This window comes from Sus scrofa, chromosome 10 (genome assembly GCF_000003025.6).
Source record: "Sus scrofa isolate TJ Tabasco breed Duroc chromosome 10, Sscrofa11.1, whole genome shotgun sequence".
NCBI lineage: Eukaryota > Metazoa > Chordata > Mammalia > Artiodactyla > Suidae > Sus > Sus scrofa.
In genome coordinates, this window is record NC_010452.4 from 8,129,149 (window position 1) to 8,142,165 (window position 13,017).

The window sequence follows — 13,017 nt, forward strand, 5'->3', positions numbered from 1 at the left end:
TGTAGGTAACAGATGAGGCTCAGATCCTGCATTACTGTGGCTGTGGAGTAGGCTGGCAGCCATAGCTCCAATCAGACCCCTAGCCTGGGAACCTCCATATGCCGTGGGCATGGCCCTAAAAAGACAAAAAGACAATAGATAAATAAATAAATAAATCTTTAAGCCATTCTGAGTATTTTTGCACATGGTGAGAGGGTGTGTTCTAACTTCATTGATTTACATGCAACTGTCCAACTTTCCCAGCAGCACTTGCTACAGAGACTGTCTTTTTTCCATTTTATGTTCTTGCCTCCTTTGCTGAAGATGAATTGACCTAACTTGTGTGGGTTTATTTCTGGGCTTTCTATTCTGTTCCACTGATCTGTATGTCTGTTTTTGTGCCAATACCATCCTGTTTTGAATACTGTTGCTTTGTAGTATTGTCTGAAGTCTGGGAGGATTTTGTCTCCAGCTTTGTTCTTTTTCTTCAGGGTTGCTTCGGCAATTCAACGTCTTCCATGGTTCCATAAAAATTTCAGGATTATTTGTTCTAGTTCTGTGAAAGATGCCATGGGTAATTTGATAAGGATCTCACTAAATCTGTAGATTTCTTTGGATAGTATGGCCATTTAAACAATATTAATTCTTCCAATCCCAGAGCATGGGATATCTTTCCATTTCTTTGTATCATCTTCAATTTCCTTTATTTATATTTTATAGGTCTCAGCATATAAATCTTTCACCTCCTTGGTCAGGTTTATTCCTGAGTATTTTATTTTTTAGGGTTGAAATTTTAAAAGATTTTGTTTTTATTTTTGCAGTATGTAGAAATTCCTGGGCCAGGAATTAAGCCCATGCCACAGCAGTGACCCAGGCTACTTCAGTGACAAAGCTGGATCCTTAATCCCCTGTGTCACAAGAGAACTCTGGAAGCATTGTTTTTCACACTCCCTTTTTGATAATTCATTGTTAGTGTAAAGAAATCTGACAGATTCCTGTATGTTAATCTTGTATCCTGTACCTTGCTGAATTCATTTATAAGCTGTGGTCATTTTTCTGTGGAGTTTTAAAGGTTTTCTATTTATAGTATCAAGTTATCTGCATAAAATGAAAATTTATCTCTTCCTTTCCAATTTGAATAACTTTCATTTCTTTTTCTTGTCTGATTGCTGTTGCTAGGATTTCCAATACTATGTTGAATAGAAGAAGTGACAGTGGGTATCCTTGCCTTGTTCTGAACTTTAGTGGGAAGAGTTTCAGCTTTTCATGATTGAGTATTATATTGTCATAGATAGCTTTTATTATGTCGAGATATGCTCCCTCTATACTCACTTTGCATAAGAGTTTTTATCATGAATGAATGTTGAATTTTGTCAAATGCTTTTTCTGCATCTATTGAGATGATCATGTGGTTTTTGACATAGGACTTTCAACTCAAAGGCAAATTCACTCAAATTTTCTTTCGTGATGTACAAAATAAAATGATCCACTGCAGTATCTAAGACCACAAAGCTCACCTGAGGGAATTTTAAAAGTATATAAAAGTCTATATAGAGAATAAAGCCTTTAAGCTGCTTACAATCTATTTAAGGGGAAAATTAAACGATTATGAAAAATCTAGGCAAGCATTTATTTCAAAGTAAGGTGTAGATACATCTGTAGCAACAAGGCACAGAATTTTTGGATGGATAGTATAAGAGGGAAAGAACACTTTGTAAAGGTAGAGGCCTTTGAGTAAGAATGGCTTCCTGGAGGTGATCGGGGAGTGGGCCATGAAGAAGTTACAAACCTGGATAGGTGCAGAAGAGTAAGAAAGGTGTTCTAACAAAGAAAAACCATGGGACTAAAACATGGAGGAACCACCCCAATTTCACAGCATTATAAAGACTAACAAGACACACATTGGTTGTCTGAGGTGCATATTGCATGAATACCTTCAATGCTCACCTAAGGAGTTTGAAGTTGATCTGACTAGTACCAAGGAGTTGCCATAGATCCCAGAGCACCTCCTGTGTGTCTTGTAACAGCTAAATGAGACAGAATAAGGGAAAGCAACTAGCATGGTGGTAGCTGGCAGGTAATGCACAGTGAATGTTAGTGTGTGGCGGTGTTATTCCTGAATGAGGGTGAGACATTAAGACCTCGATGCTCAGGAACAGTGATCTATGCAAGATGAACCCAAGGCAGGGAGAACTGTGGCTGGTGTGGCAATCTGGCCACAGGATGACTAGCATGACTTACCACTGACAATGCAGACCATATGTTACTCGATTTCAAAAATGCTGCCATCTGTCCCTATAGCAGGCTACGGATCTTTCCCGCCTGTATGATGCTGGCTAGGGACCTTCTGGACAATATATCCTACGATAAAATGTAGTTCGCATGTGTTTCTTGAGATTACAGTGTGGTTTTAGAAACAGGCAGATGTGGCAGACAGGAAAATGGGGAAAAGAGCGAGGCCATTGATTGGTCTTTTATTCTAGGGCTTCGTTAACAAGCTTCTGGAGAGCACTGCAATTCTTCATGGTGTGCCATTAAGTGTGTGCGGAAAACGTTTCAGAGTTTAAAAGCGGATGGTTGCTTTTGCAATCCTAATGGAAAATACTGAAAATTTTATTTCTACATCTCCTGAGAGCACTAGTGGTCTGGCAGCACAGCAAGGTTAATGACCATCATGCTCGCCTCCTCTGAGCTCTCAAATTCTTTTCTATCCGTTCATCAACTTGGCATCGATCAAAGAAGGGCTTCAATGCACTGTGATTTGATGGGAGCGGAAGGTGTGGACAATATGCTTGACGCCAGCCAGTGTGCCTATGATTTTTTTTACTTTAAACAATATTGATGAACAAAGCAGTTTACAAGCTTCATCTTAATTTTGGAAAGTAGGGGACACCTAAGTGGATTGCTTTGTTTTGTTGTTGTTGAATTGTCTCCAGTTTGGGCTCATTATGAGCTCATTAGTAATTTTTGTCAACCACTTTGAGGTATAATTTAGGTTTTTTAAACTATGTTTTAAAGTACACTCCATGGGAGTTCCCGTTGTGGCATAGTGGTTAACGAGTCTGACTAGGAACCATGAGGTTGTGGGTTCGATCCCTGGCCTTGCTCAGTGGGTTAAGGATCTGGCGTTGCCGTGAGCTGTGGTGTAGATTGCAGATGCAGCTCAGATCCCATGTTGCTGTGGCTCTGGTGTAGGCCAGTGGCTACAGCTCCGATTCGACCCCTAGCCTGGGAACCTCCATGTGCTGTAGGAGCAGCCCTAGAAAAGGCAAAAAGACAAAAAATAAATAGATAAATAAAATAAAGTACACTCCATGTGCACAACTCACTTGAAGCATACAATTCAGTACATTTGGGCATTTGACATATACCCCTGAAAACAAAACAATAAACAGTGATTAAAAATGACTATTATCTGGAAAAGAATATATCACTTTGCTATACCTGAAATTAACCCAATACTCTAAATCAATTGTACATCAATAAAAAGTAAAGTTTAAAAGCAAGAAAATGATTATTTCCTTCACTCATCGAAATATTCCCCAGGATACTTCACAGTTTATCCTTCCTTCTGCCCTCAGTCCTAGGCTACATACTAGTTTACAGTCTTGAAAAATCTTACGTAAATGGAATCACACAATCTAGTCCCCGCTGAGTCTTGCTCCTTTCACCAAATATAGTGAGGTGTGTGTTTGATCCCTGATCCAGCACAATGGGTTAAATGATCTGGCACTGCCACAGGGGCAGTGTAGGTCGTAGCTACAGCTCCTATTCAACCCCTGTCTCAGGAATTTCATTTTCCTGTTACTCCAGCTCACAGGGAAATCTGTCATAAATTCTGTATTATGCATTTGATCCATCATCAAATACTATTTATACATCTTCTATATTACTGCCTTATTTCATTACTAAAGTTTTGTCACCTAACCTTTTAAATGTCCATAGAAGCCTCCTAAACTAGAATAGAAACTCCAGATGGGCAGGGGTTTGTTTTTTATTCCATCTGATGCTGGCTCCAATACTCTAGTCAGGGCAAATGTTTCACTGATATGAGAAAAAGATATTTATTCATTTTGTTCTGACATTATTCTCACCTCAAACCAATTCATTTAAACACCTCTTTCTTCCTGAAATTAAGACTATTCACATGGGAGGGGAAAAGTATGCCCTTAATTAACAAAAAAATGAAAATGGGCAAATCTATGTCAGTCTAATTTTAAATTTTATTTTATATATTTTTTACAAAACCTAGGAGCTTCTATCTTACACACAAACATATACACACACACGTACACAAATACCTATGCATAATTCAAAACTATGTCTTGATCAATGACTATGTGAGAAATATGCTGATTCCTTTAAACCACTGTTCACTCATGAGCTGAAGTGGGAACATTCTTCCAAAAGGTGGCTGCTGGGTGCGTTTTACAATCCTGATGGACACGTGAAAAAACAGGCCAAATAGAAACCTTGGGTGATTTGCTATAAGGCCAGATTGGGACTGCTCATGAGTCATTAAACTGAAACTTCTTGAAATCAGAAGTTCAACAGAGGTTATTGGTACCAACCACACCCCACATTCCTACTTCCAGCTTTGCAGAAGAGAAAGTTGGACCTTGGAGACCTAACCCAGCTAAATGCAGCCAAAACAGGTTAGAAGCTGGGGCTTCACCTGTTTCTCTTCAGGTCTAACTCATTAATAAAAAGGTCAACCCAGCATGGCTTTGCAGGCAAGTGCATGCTGGGTGCATCTCGTAGGGCAGACACTGCAAGGAAATTTCCCCTAATATGTTCTAAAGCTGGAAGTGCTATAGGAGGAATCTAAAATACGGCCAAAGTGAACGTACCTACAAAACAGAAACAGACTTACGGACATAGAGACCAGACTTGTGGTTGCCAAAAGAGAGTGGGGAGGGAGTGGGATGAACTGGGAGTTTGAAGTTAGTAGTTGTAAGCTATCACATTTAGAATGGATAAACAATAAGGTCCTGTTACATATAGCACAGGGAACTCTATCCAGTCTCCTGGGATAGACCGCGATGGAAAAGAATATTAAAAAGAATATATATTTATATGTATGACTGAGTTACTTTGCTGTACAGCAGAAATAGGCACAGCACTCTAAATCAACCATCCTTTCATTACAACTTTAAAAATCTGGAAGTGCTGAAGGCAAACCTCAACACAACTCAGCATCTCCAGCCTTGGTGATGACTGAGTCCTGCAAAAGAATGTTCAACCAGGGGAAATTCGGTTTTGTCCCTTTAATCTCCAGTTTCTCCCCTTTCCTATTCCATGGCATTCTGACACTTCCTTCTAGTTGCATGATGTCCCTTTCCCAAGAACCTCTACGAGGCAGCCCTTGAGAGAGGGCACCAGTCTCCAAGACTTTCTTTCTTCCTGACTCTGAACATCAGTGGGCTATTTTAGCTGGCATTAAAAAATTTTTAATGGGCAAAACTATATTATAGATTATAACTTTAGAGGAAAGTCAAATCTTGATATTATTAAAATTGTTTGTTTTTCCTTTTATGGCTGCACCCATGGCATATGGAAGGTCCCAGACTAGGGATCAAATCAGAGCTGCAGGTGGAGGCCTACACCACAGCCACAGCAACTCTGGATCCAAGCTGCCTCTGTGACCTACACCGCAGCCTGCAGCAATGCCAGATTCTTAACCCACTGAGCAAGGGCAGGGATCAAAGCTGCATCCTCGCAGAGGCAGTGTCGGGTCCTTAACCCTCTGAGCCATAATGGGAACTCCAGGCACGAGTCATAAACACACTTCCTGAGCCTGGGAGTAGAATCAGCCCTACACGATTCAAGGAGAGGAGTTTTCCCAAAAGATGCTAGTCTGGCCAACAGAATATGTCTATTAAAGGGGAAACTGTGGTTATAACACGTGACCTTAGAAGACCTTGCATATCCAGGTTAATCTAGCTCTTCCCACTTAACATATTTTGTGCAAGATTTCTCGATTTGAATCATATGGAAGCTCAAGGGGAAGGAAATTAGATAGTTGAACCCTAAAGCTTTGCACTTCCTGAGATGTATTACTTTAGCTCATTCCAAGTAATTTTTTTCAGGTCTTTTATTTTTGGAAATGTATTATAGCCTTAAAAAAAACTTTGGGAGTTCCCGTCGTGGCGCAGTGGTTAACGAATCCGACTAGGAACCATGAGGTTGCGGGTTCGGTCCCTGCCCTTGCTCAGTGGGTTAACGATCTGGCATTGCCGTGAACTGTGGTGTAGGTTGCAGACGCGGCTCGGATCCAGCGTTGCTGTGGCTCTGGCATAGGCCGAGGGCTACAGCTCCGATTCAACCCCTAGCTTGGGAAGCTCCATATGCCGTGGGAGCAGCCCAAGAAATAGCAAAAAAAGACAAAGAAAAAAAAAAACTTTGAATTTGACAAACTGCTTTTGCATTTCATATTATGACCTGGGCATTTATTCTCTGAAATATAAAGAATAAACTTTGAGATATGATTTTGACCTGTATTGATCACTCCAAAGTCATTATCCTTGGAAGATTCAAACTACTGCTCAGCCACCAGGATATTCAGACAATCGTGTTTATCCAGGTTTAAGACAAGGTAGATTGAATCTCACTGAAATACCCCAGGAATACTTCCAAAGTAAAGACCAGGAAACATGTTGGATTTTGGGTTTTAGTAAGGCACATTTAAAAAAAAAAATAGAGATTTAAACTCAACCACGAGAATTTCTCAGTATTTCTCTTTCTTCTGGTGTTCTTGAAAATGAGCCTCTCCTGTTTGCGTGGCATCTCTCACCTTCAAACTGTCCTTTCCCCAACAGCCCTACTCCTCTCGAAGATACGTGTTTACTTAGAGAAATCTAATTTGTGTTTTGTTAATGTGCGCTGTCTCTACTTGGTCTATTACATTAAATGAGAAATAGAGTTACCAAAAAGTCATCCTACTTGAACTCATTCCTAAGCTATCAACCAGGGACTCCGTCTACCAATTTCCTTTTTGCTTCATAACTATGCCCAGCGCTAACTTGACCTTTATCTAAACAGGACTATAATTGCCGTTAAGATGATATAATTTACAATAACAACAAAAAATTACTTTGGAGGAACCGCTCCTGGGCACGAATGTCTCACAGCCATTAAGTGTATCATTCATCTTGAGAAGGAAATTATTCTGATCCACAGTGACATTTTGAACATAAACTGTAGTAGCCTCCGTTGGCAGCTTTTTAGGTACCCATTAATCTCAATAGGAAAGCCGCAGCCTCGCCCACCCAGTCTCTGAAGTTTGGATGTCACTACTGTGTACAATAAAAATTGTATATTCATGAATTCCATTTGTTTTATGTCCTTCTCTCTGTCAAAGGCTCGCAAGCAGCATATGCTTTGCTCTGTGGAGAATAAAATCAAATTTGTCTGTCTTGTCATATTGTCATCAAAGTGATAGTATCACAATTAGATTAACATTTTGTGAAGGAGCTGAAGGGAGGGAAATGAAATAGGAGCACATTATAATAAAATCCACTTAACCCTTTCCGTCACAAATCCCTTTTTCTCCAGCACCCGGAGGCAAAGAAGGCAATCAGACTCTAAAATAAGTGACACTGTCAAATTATTATGATCTATGTTGGAATCCAATAGGTCAGTCACTGGGCCTGCGAGGTACGTTTTCCTTTGGAAGGACTGTTAGGATTTTGTGACAACAGCAATCTTAAGAACGAAGACACTTCCTGGGGTTCTTTCATCAGTTCAGGATTGAGTCAGCATGGACTGGTCAGAGTGGTTGGTGACACGATTTGACCCTTCAGATATTACCACTCATTGAAGTCTTAGGTTCCAACTCAAGGAAAATTTCATATCCCGTCATGGCTTGGTTCTAGGGAATTTATTGAATTAAATTTTCTGTGTACAGGATGGAGATTTTGTTTTCATTATTCTGATAACTGAAAAGGACTCTGAGGTTCCAAGAGCAATTTTTGTGAGCTGGAAGCGAAGCATGAACTAAGAAGGGGCTGAAGTTGGATAACACGTCTAGCGTTAGTTATTTTTCGGACAAAGGGTTCCTCTTTCTCGTTGAGTGGAGAACAAAAGAATGCCCATGTGCAAGAAAGGCAGTTCGAGTGGAACCTATGTCTCGTCTTTTCCTTTGCAAGGGGGTTGGGTGAGAGCCCCATGAGGTCGCTGGGGCTTCATGGACCTCATGACCCACATGGATGTTAGAGCATGCTGACCTCTTCATGACCTCTTTGCAGAGAGGAGGCGGATCTAGAAGCTTAAGAACCACAGGTCTTGGAGTACCCATCATATGCCAGTCAGCCTCCTACTTAACTGTCCCATATCCCTCAGCCATCGCTTGCCTTCAACGTTTTTTAATATCAAAGTCGTTGACAAGTAATCTAGCACAAACTCATGTGCTGTGCAATATTGTTCTCTCATTAATTTACACAAATCAATCTTGCCTACCCCTCCAGCATCATTTCCTACCATTTCCCAGGTCATCCCAACTCTTCCCCGCATCTCAACAGCAGCGTCTCTGGCACTCCTTTATCCTTTTCCACACACCTTTTCCTGGAATGCTCTCACCTTTACCTGATGTCAAGACTTAGCTCAAGTGACGTCTCCATAAGGAAATATACAAAACCCACCTTTGGACCTTCCTGGCCCCTGTCACAGTTTCCCCATAAAATTGTGATGATGAGCCATGTTTCCTTCGACTGTAAACAAATCCAAAACAATAATTTCCATCTATTTCTCTATCTCGAACATAAGGGCCATTACACTGCTCATAGAAAGTATTCATCAAACCAAAAGAAAGAAAAAGGGAATTCATGGAACGTATCAAACATTTTTGAAGGACAGCGATGGTTTATAGAGTGCCAGATCTTCACAGGGGAAAAGTCATATAAGATGGCAATTTGTTTCTTGTCTGAATTGAAGTATTTTACTTACATCAGAGGAACACATACCTTGATTTGAACGACCCTGTGACAAGAACGCTCTGCCATTTTATTCTTGCGGAAAGAAGGAAATGGCATGAGAGCTAGTCCAGCCAAATGAATTTGTCATTGACCACACATGTGAACTCAATAATCTGTATTATTAGAGTATCCTTCCTTGGAAATAAAATGTGTAGGAGCACATGTAGGGGTGTGTGGAGTTTGGTCTTGGTTTTTATTTTTTCAATTTTACTTTGTGATTCTTATTCTTATTTGCCCTTTTTAGGGCCACACCCACAGCATATGGAAGTTCCCAGGCTAGGGGTCAAATCAGAGCTATAGCTGCTAGCCTACACCACAGTCACAGTACCAAGGGATCCGAGCCGTGTCTGCAACCTACACCACAGCTCACAGCAACACTGGATCCTTAACCCACTGAGTGAGGCCAGGGATCAAACCCCTATCCTCATGGATACTAGTCAGGTTGTTACTGCTGAGATAAGACGGGAACTCTTGGTTTTGGTGTTTAGTTTCTTGTTATCTTAAGTCAATTTGTTGAAGAATAATAACAATTATGATAGTGTAAACATTGAAAGTTTACTGTAAACTTTTCATGCATAACTCATTCAAGACTCAGAAGAACCCTTTGGATGGGATATTATTATAATCCCCATTTTGTAGATAAGGAAACTGGGTCACAGTGTGCCTAATGACATTCTGATCGTATCTTGAGATGACATAAAGCTGAAATAAGGAATTATCTATTGGATCATAAAAGCAGGCTTTCAACAGAGTTCAGTAGACTGGAATAATGGATGCAAAATTCAATTACTATGGTATGGGGAGTCTTTGACAGAAGTTTTTTTTTTTTTTTTTTTTTTTTTGTTCTTTTTTCTTTTTTAAAGAGCTTTTTTTTTTTTAAAGGTTTACGAAAGATCCCAAACAATGGTGGTGTCCAACATGAGGAAAAATTTCATGAGTTTATTTAATGGCTCGTCTTAAGTCCCCTGCCAGTAAGTGTTAGGTACATTTTCAATATCACTCCTTCCTGGAGATGGAACTCAATAATTTGACACCAGATGCGTCAGACATTTCTGCACAAGGAATTACTGAAGCCGATCCAAGTACTATTACAACATTTCATTACCGTATTCCAGGATAACCTGCCAATTTCACCTCTTGTCCTTCAACTTTGTCATTCATCATCCTTAATGATGCAGTTTCCCAGCCTTGGAAGGAGCAGCTGTTGTTAGGCAGCTATAGGATCCCGTCTTCGGTTCACGCTTCTCAGGTGGCATTGCCTCACTCAGAGTGTGTTGGGGAACAGAGGCAACGCACAGATGTTTAAGTTCCACACCCTTTAGTATCATCGATTAGATCGTTTAGACAGGAGGGTTTGGAAGTTCTCAGCACACCGTGCATGGAAATTTGCAGTGATCCTCAATTTCTTTTTTCTTTTTTTCCTTGTTTTTCATTTATAGTGACTTTTATTTTTTTTCCATTATAGTTGGTTTACAGTGTTCTGTCAATTTTCCACTGTAAAGGGATAGAGAGAGTGGCGAAACCCGGGATTGAACCAGGGACCTTTAGATCTTCAGACTAAGGCTCTCCCGACTGAGGCATTTCGGCCACTGACTACTTCGTTTTTCATGAGTAGAAATGTCTACAAAATAAGCAAGTGAGAGGAAACTGCCTCTGTGTTGTCAGTCCTTTCTAATAACATATGATCGTGTTTATACATCCTTCCACACTTTCATCTCTAGCGAGGGCTCCAGAAACCTTATAGCAACAAAGATGGATGTAAACTCGGAACCCCCGCCTAACTTTAGGTATGAGGCAGATCTGAAAGCAGTGGTTTCAAGGCATTTTCAGAGGTAGTGGTAAAACAGCCAGAACATGGAATATGAGTCGTAAAATCCATTTGGTAGAAATAGAACAAAATGATAAATTGTTGCTTTCATTTCCAAGTGATTTAGTATTTATAAAATATGCCTATAATTTCTTTGTAATGCAATTTATTGTGTTTCTGAATAAAAAGGTTAACTAAGCCTTTGAATAATTTTAGAACTAATAGTATATATTTTAAAAATGTTTTCCAACTGTTTAGCCTATAGAAAAATTGTTCTACGGAGAACTAAAGAAAACATCCAACTAAATGGATGATATTTTCTTCTTTCCACCCACCCCTCAGCTTTATCAAAAGGGATTCTAATATCAACCACAGATATTGTAAGCCACAGCTTCCCATATCAACTGTAATATCTAAATAATACTTTAGATATTATATAGCTATAACATCTATAGGAAATATATGTATTTATATAGATATGTTTAGAGATATAAACACAACTATAGGATTACTTGTTCTTATAATTTTCTTCATAAGTTGCAGCTTTTACAAAATTTATCCACCTGAGTTGACTAATTTATGGGCATAAAGTAATAATCCAATATTAAAATTTCACTTCTGTCACTGTCTCTACAGTACTTCTAGAATGTCCCTGTGAGGGATTTGACCCATTTTTCTTCACTGAAGCAACCACTTAACTTGTGAAAATTATTTTTTAAAAATATGCAAAGTATCTGGAAATTGATCTAAGAATATGAAGTAAATAGAGAAACATTATTCAAAGAACAAATCTGTTATATCTCAGTAAGAACAAGAATCTAGTGCATTTGAGCCCTGAGTTGCTCCTAGTCTCCCTCCACCCAGCTCTGCGATGGAAGCTGTCCTCAGCCTTCAGCCTGTGGCTTGGTCTTACCCTGAGAAGAGCAGGGCATGGGTGCCTCTCATCCTTCCATCCCACCTCCCAGCTCTAGGCAATAGAAGTCCTATTCTGGGTTGGCATAGCCTAGAGGACCCATCTCCCTTTCTTCACCCAGCTCTTAGGGCAGAATCTCTATGCTAGTTTCATCTTGCCCATCAATTATTGGGGCCTGATGGTCCCCCGCCCCATATCTCCCATGCCCATAGGCCAGAGAATCTATGCTGAGAGGGCAGGTCTATAAGACCAAAAGTGTCTGTAGAGGTGTCACACCATGAGAAGTAGGCCACTGTTCCCACTCCCAGCTATAGTACAGTGATGCTGAGCTTCTGCCCAGGGAGGAGAGAGAAACTGTAAGCATTGCAAGCTCCAGAGCAGTATCTGAGAGGACTGACTTTATTTGGAACAGAATGCAGAGAACACCACGTCTAAGGGCATTCATTGTCAAAGACAATGGAGAACTTGACAGAGAGCAATTAAAAGGAGTGTTCTAACTCTGTGAAACAAGAAAAATAAGAGTGCAGCCAGAAATTTAGAAGAGAAATAGCCAAAAAGTGTTCTCCTGGGATGACGTTGACTCTAGCCTAGAAGCCTATGTGCTAAGTCCATTGCAGGACCAATCACAGAAGGTCATGGACCAATACAGGACCAATCACAGAAGGTCATGGATCAATACAGGACCAATCACAGAAGGTCATGGATCAATACAGGACCAATCACAGAAGGTCATGGACCAATACAGGACCAATCACAGAAGGTCATGGATCAATACAGGACCAATCACCGAAGGACGTGGGCAACATTTTCCAAGCCACAAATAGATCTGCCAAGGGTGGAAGCCTTACTGGCTCAAAAGGCTTCAGTACAACCTCTGACCAACCGCTGGGTGAACAATAAGCCACACTAAAGCAGGGGCAACCATAAGCCGCTCTGACCAGGGACATTAGAAATTCAGCTGGTGTAGACCGGCAGCTGCAGCTCTATTTGACCCCTAGGCTGGGAACTTCTGCATGCTGTGGGTGCAACCCCCACCACCAAAAAAAAACCAAAAAACGAACAAACAAACAAACAAAAAAAAACAAAGAAAGAAAATGAAAAAAGAAACAAAATAAAATAAAATTCAGTATCTATCCATTAAACCCATATTTTCCTATAGATTCTAGAGAAACTTGTTCTGAAACAGAAATTCCTTCTTTTCTTGCAATTGATAATTATGTGCCAGCCATTTTCTTAACTAAAGTATAGGCCAAAAATACAGCCACAGCTTTGCAGATACATGAAGGCACGTTTATAACTGCAATGGTTACAGAACCCTGCAGCCTAACGGGAAAATGTTGCTCAAG

General features: G+C 40.2%; 1 non-coding gene across 1 annotated transcript; it reads right to left on the bottom strand.

The window, feature by feature from the left end:
* On the bottom strand, positions 10,466-10,538 carry TRNAF-GAA. Its single transcript has one exon. It is a non-coding gene; the product is annotated as a tRNA-Phe (tRNA).